The sequence below is a fragment of the Physeter macrocephalus genome, chromosome 1 (assembly GCF_002837175.3).
Source record: "Physeter macrocephalus isolate SW-GA chromosome 1, ASM283717v5, whole genome shotgun sequence".
Taxonomy (NCBI): Eukaryota; Metazoa; Chordata; class Mammalia; order Artiodactyla; family Physeteridae; genus Physeter; species Physeter macrocephalus.
Genome location: NC_041214.2, coordinates 86,571,036 through 86,578,449, shown reverse-complemented (window position 1 = coordinate 86,578,449; position 7,414 = coordinate 86,571,036).

Sequence of the window (7,414 nt, the reverse complement as noted above, 5' to 3'; positions counted from 1 at the left end):
TGTCCATCAGCAGATGAATGGATAAAGATGTAAAGATGTGGTATATATATATATACAATGGAATATTACTCAGCCATAAAAAGAATGAAATACTGCCATTTGCAGCAACATGGATGAACCTAGAGATTATCATACTAAGTGAAGTAAGCCAGACAAAGACAAACATACGATATCACTTATACATGGAATCTAAAAAATAATGATAGAAATGAACTTATATACAAAACAGAAATAGACACACAGACACAGAAAACAAACTTATGGTTACCAAAGGGGAAAGGAGGGGGGAGGAATAAATTAGGAGTTTGGGATTAACATATACACTATAATATATAAAGTAGATCACCAACAAGGCCCTCCTGTATAGCACAGGGAACTATACTCAATATTTTGTAATAACCTAGAAGGGAAAAGAATCTGAAAAAAATAGATATATATGTGTGTGTTTAATGGAATCACTTTGCTGTACACCTGAAACTAACACAACATTGTAAATCAACTATAATTTTTTAAAAATGGGAAAAATGATGTAAAATAGGACATCAAAATCACAGAATGTGGGGGAGGGGAATAAAATAATGTAGACCTCTTAGAATGTGTTTGAACCTATATGACTACCAGTCTAAAGCAAGTAGATACAGTTATCGGTTAATGTACTTGAAAATCAGGGTAACCACAAATCAAAAACTTACAACAGATTCACAGAAACTGGAAAAAAAAAAAAAAAAAAAGGACTCAAGCATAATACAAAAAAGTACCCCATCAAACCAAAGAAGGAAAAACAAAAAGAAGGAGAAAGGAACAAAGAAGAACTACAAAGTCAACTGGAAAAAAAAGGTTTAAAATGACAATAAATACATACTTATCAGTAATTACTTTAAATGTCAATGGCCTACATGCCCCAATCAAAAGACATTGAGTGGCAGATTGGATAAAAAAAAAAAAATGGACCTTCAATATGCAGCCTATAAGAGACCCACTTTATGGTGAAAGACACATAGATTGAAAGTGAGGGGATGGAAAAAGGTATTTCATGCAAATGGAAATGAAAAGAAAGTGAGGGGAGGCAATACTCATATCAGACACAATAGACTCTAAAACAAAGTCCATAAAGAAAGACAAAGAAGGACACTATATAATGATACAGGGATCAGTACAAGAGGATATTACACTGGTTAACATATATGCACCCAATAGAGGAACACTTAAATACACAGAACAAATACAAGCAGATATAAAGGGAGAAATTAACAGCAATACAATTATAATAGGAGATTTTAATATCCCTTTGACATCAATGGACATATCTTCCAGACAGAAAAATCAATGACAAAAGAGATCATAAATGACATAATAGAACAGTTGGACTTAATTGTATCTACAGTACACTATATCCAAAAAAACCCAGAATACACATTTTGTTCAAGTGCACATGAAACATTCTCTAGGACTGACCACATACTCAGACACAAAACAATCCTCAACAGATTTAAGAGGACTGAAATCATTTCAAACATCTTTTCTGACCACAAAGGTATGAGACTAGACTTCAACCACAGAGAGAAAAACAGGAATAAAATGATCACATGGAGACTAAACAGCATGCTACTAAAAAAACAAGTGGGTCAACAATAAAATCAAAGGGGAAATCAGAAAATAACTTGAGACAAATAACAATGAACCTCACAGCATCTATGGGATGCAGCAAAAGCGGTTCTAAGAGGGAAGTTCATAGTGATACAGGCCTTCCTCAAAACACAAGTAAGGGCTTCTCTGGTGGCGAAGTGGTTGAGAGTCCGCCTGCCGATGCAGGGGACACAGGTTCGTGCCCCGGTCCGGGAAGATCCCACATGCCGCAGAGCGGCTGGGCCCGTGAGCCATGGCCGCTGAGCCTGCGTGTCCGGAGCCTGTGCTCCACAACGGGAGAGGCCACAACAGTGAGAGGCCCGTGTACCGAAAAAAAAAAAAAAAAAAAAAAGAAAAATATCAAACAACCTAACCTAGCACCTAAAATAATTATAAAAGGAAGAACAAATAAAACTCAAAGTCAGCAGAAAGAAAGAAATAAGATCAGAGAGGAAATACATAAAAGAGAGATCAAAAAAAATAGGAAAGATCAATAAAACCAAGAGCTGTAATTTTTGAAAATTTAAACAAAATTGATAAAACTCTAGCTAGGCTCACCAAGAAGAAAAGAAAGAGAACACAAATAAACAAAATAAGAAATGAAAGAAGAGAAATAACAATCAGTACCTCAGAAATACAAACACCCATAAGAAAATACTACAGTTATGTGCCAACAAATTGGACAACCTAGAAGAAACGGAGAAGTTTCTAGAAATATACAGTCTTCCAAAACTGAGTCAGGAAGAAACAGGTAATTTGAACAGACCAATCACTAGAAGTGAATAGAATCTGTTTAAAAAAAAAAAAATCCCTGCAAACAGAAGTCCAGGACCAGATGGCTTCACTAGGGAATTCTATCAAACATACAAAAAACTTATACTGATCCTTCTCAAACACTTCCAAAAGATTGAAGAGGAGGAAACACTCCCAAAGTCATTCTATGAAGCCACCATCACCCTGATACAAAACCAGAAACACTACAAAAAAAACAAAATTACAGGCCAATATCTTTGATGAATATAGATGCAAAAATCCTCAACAAGGTTCCCGAGAGAAGATGGCGGAAGAGTAAGACGCGGAGATCACCTTCCTCCCCACAGATACATCAGAAATGTATCTACACGTGAAACTGCTCCTATAGAACACCCACTGAACGCTGGCAGAAGACCTCAGACCTCCCAAAAGGCAAGAAACACCCCACGTACCTGGGTAGGGCAAAAGAAAAAAAGAAAAAACAGAAACAGAAGAATAGGGAGGGGACCTGCACCAGTGGGAGAGAGCTGTGAAGGAGGAAAGGTTTCTACACACTAGAAGCCCCTTCGGGGGAGGAGACTGCAGGTGGAGGACGGGGGGAGCTTCGGAGCCACGGAGGAGAGCGCAGTAACGGTAACACCCCACTTTCACCAATGGACAGATCATCCAAAATGAAAATAAATAAGGAAACACAAGCTTTAAGTGATACATTAAAAAAGATGGACTTAATGGATATTTATAGGACATTCCATCCAAAAACAACAGAATACACATTTTTCTCAAGTGCTCATGGAACATTCTCCAGGATAGATCATATATTGGGTCACAAATCTAGCCTTGGCAAATTTAAGAAAATTGAAATCATATCAAGTATCTTCTCCGACCACAACGCTATGAGACTAGATATCAATTACAGGAAAAGATCTGTAAAAAATACAAACACATGGAGGCTAAACAATACACTACTTAATAACGAAGTGATCACTGAAGAAATCAAAGAGGAAATCAAAAAATACTTAGAAACAAATGACAATGGAGACACGACGACCCAAAACCTATGGGATGCAGCAAAAGCAGTTCTAAGAGGGAAGTTTATAGCAATACAATCCCACCTTAAGAAACAGGAAACATCTCGTATAAACAACCTAACTTTGCACCTAAAGCAACTAGAGAAAGAAGAACAAAAAAACCCCAAATTTAGCAGAAGGAAAGAAATCATAAAGATCAGATCAGAAATAAATGAAAAAGAAATGAAGGAAACAATAGCAAAGATCAATAAAACTAAAAGCTGGTTCTTTGAGAAGATAAATAAAATTGATAAACCATTAGCCAGACTCATCAAGAATAAAAGGGAGAAGACTCAAATCAATAGAATTAGAAATGAAAAAGGAGACGTAACAACTGACACTGCAGAAATACAAAAGATTATGAGAGATTACTACAAACAACTGTATGCCAATAAAATGGACAACCTGGAAGAAATGGACAAATTCTTAGAAATGCACAAGCTGCCGAGACTGAACCAGGAAGAAATAGAAAATATGAACAGACCAATCACAAGCACTGAAATTGAAACTGTGATTAAAAATCTTCCAACAAACAAAAGCCCAGGACCAGACGGCTTCACAGGCGAATTCTATCAAACATTTAGAGAAGAGCTAACACCTATCCTTCTCAAACTCTTCCAAAAGATAGCAGAGGGAGGAACACTCCCAAACTCATTCTATGAGGCCACCATCACCCTGATACCAAAACCAGACAAAGACGTCACAAAGAAAGAAAACTACAGGCCAATATCACTGATGAACATAGATGCAAAAATCCTCAACAAAATACTAGCAAACAGAATCCAACAGCACATTAAAAGGATCATACACCATGATCAAGTGAGGTGTATTCTGGGAATGCAAGGATTCTTCAATATACACAAATCAAACAACGTGATACACCATAGCAACAAACTGAAGGAGAAAAACCATATGATCATCTCAATAGATGCAGAGAAAGCTTTTGACAAAATTCAACACCCATTTATGATAAAAACCCTGCAGAAAGTAGGCATAGAGGGAACTTTCCTCAACATAATAAAGGCCATATATGACAAACCCACAGCCAACAAAGTTCTCAATGGTGAAGAACTGAAACCATTTCCACTAAGATCAGGAACAAGACAAGGTTGCCCACTCTCACCACTCTTATTCAACATAGTTTTGGAAGTTCTAGCCACAGCAATCAGAGAAAAAAAAAAAAAACAAATAAAAGGAATCCAAATAGGAAAAGAAGAAGTAAAGCTGTCACTATTTGCAGATGACATGATATTATACATAGAGAATCCTAAGGATGCTACCAGAAAACCACTAGAGCTAATCAATGAATTTGGTAAAGTAGCAGGATACAAAATTAATGCACAGAAATCTCTGGCATTCTTATACACTAATGATGAAAAATCTGAGAGTGAAATTAAGAAAACACTCCCATTTACCACGGCAACAAAAAGAATAAAATATCTAGGAATAAACCTACCTAAGGAGACAAAAGACTTGTATGCAGAAAACTATAAGACACTGATGAAAGAAATTAAAGATGATACAAATAGGTGGAGAAATATACCATGTTCTTGGATTGGAAGAATCAACATTGTGAAAATGACTCTACTACCCAAAGCAATCTACAGATTCAATGCAATCCCTATGCTACATGTAAAAGAATGAAATTAGAACACTCCCTAATACCATACACAAAAATAAACTCAAAATGGATTAAAGACCTAAATGTAAGGCCAGACACTATCAAACTCTTAGAAGAAAACATAGGCAGAACACTCTGTGACATAAATCACAGCAAGATCCTTTTCCACCCACCTCCTAGAGAAATGGAAAATAAAACAAAAATAAACAAATGGGACCTAACGAAACTTAAAAGCTCTGCACAGCAAAGGATACCATAAACAAGACCAAAAGGCAACCCTCAGAATGGGAGAAAATAGTTGCAAATGAAGCAACTGACAAAGGATTAATCTCCAAAATTTATAAGCAACTCATGCAGCTCAATAACAAAAAAAACAAACAACCCAATCCAAAAATGGGCAGAAGAATTAAATAGACATTTCTCCAAAGAAGATATACAGATTGCCAACAAACACATGAAAGAATGCTCAACATCATTAATCATTAGAGAAATGCAAATCAAAACTACAATGAGATATCATCTCACACCAGTCAGAATGGCCATCATCAAAAACCATCTACCTCACTACAAATAACTCAATTTCGTTTCTTTTTATGGCTGAGTAATATTCCATTGTATATATGTGGCACAACAGAATATTACTCAGCCTTAAAAAGAAATGAAATTGAGTTATTTGTAGTGAGGTGGATGGACCTGGAGTCTGTCATACAGAGTGAAGTAAGTCAGAAGGAGAAAAACAAATACCGTATGCTAACACATATATATGGAATCTAAGAAAAAAAATGTCATGAAGAGACTAGGGGTAGGACGGGAATAAAACACAGACCTACTAGAGCATGGACTTGAGGATATGGGGAGGGGGAAGGGTAAGCTGTGACGAAGTGAGAGAGTGGCATGGATATATATACACTACCAAATGTGGGGTGGATAGCTAGTGGGAAGCAACTGCATGGCACAGGGTGATCAGCTCGGTGCTTTGTGACCACCTAGAGGGGTGGGATAGGGAGGGTGGGAGAGAAGGAGACGCAAGAGGGAAGAGATATGGGAACATATGTATATGTATAACTGATTCACTTTGTGTAAAGCAGAAACTACTACACCATTGTAAAACAGTTATACTCCAATAAAGATGTTAAAAAAAAATCCTCAACAAAATATGAGTAAACCAAATCTGACAATATATAAAAAGGATCATACACCATGATAAAGTTGGATTCGTTCCAGTGTTGCAAGGATTGTTCATCATATAGAAATCAATCAATTTGATACACCACAGCAACAAAAGGAAAGACAAAAACAATATGATCAATGCCGAAAAAGCATTTGATGAAATGTATTCATGATAAAAACTCTCACCAAAGTGGGTATAGATGGAATATATATCAACATAATAAAGGCCATTTATGATGAACCCATAGCCAACATAGTACTCAGTGGTGAAAAGCTAAAAGCCGTTCTGCTAAATTCAGGATTCCAAGACAAGGATTCCACTCTCACCACTTCTATCCCACATAGTATTGGAAGTCCTAGCTACAGCAAACCAACAATAAAAAGAAATAAAAAATTATTAAAGTTGGAAGGGAAGAGGTAAAACAGTTACTATTTGCAGATGACATGTACTCCTCTATACATAGAAAACCCTAAAGGCGCCACACAAAAACTATTAGAAGAAATAAATGAATTCAGCAAGGTAGCAGTATACAAGATTAATATACAGAAATCTGTTACATTTCTTTATGCTAACAATGAAATATCAGAAAGAGAAAGTAAAAAAAAAAAAATCCCGTTCAAAATCATGTCAGAAAAAAACAATAAAATATCTAGGAATAAATTTAACCAAGGAGGTGAAAGACCTATCTGCTGAAAACTATAAAACATCGATAAAGGAAAATGAAGATGATGAAAAGAAATGGAGAGATATCCTTTGGTCTTGGATTAGAAGAATTAATATTTTTAAAATGTCCATACTACCCAAAGCAATCTACAGATTTAATGTGATCCCTATCAAAATACACATGACATTTTTCAGAGAACTAGAACAAATAATCCTAAAATTTATATGGAACCACAAAAAGACCTCGAATTGCTAAGGCAATCCTGAGGAAAAAGAAAAAAGCTGGAGGCATATTCCTCCCAGACTTCAGACAATACTACAAAGCTACAGTAATCAAAACAGCATGGTATTGGCACAAAAACAGACATACAGATCAATGAAATAGAATAGAGAGCCCAGAAATAAACCCACACACCCATGGTCAATTAATCTTTGACAAATAGGCAAGAATATACAATGGAGAAAAGAGTCTCTTTAGCAAGTGGTGTTGGGAAACCTGGACAACTACATGTA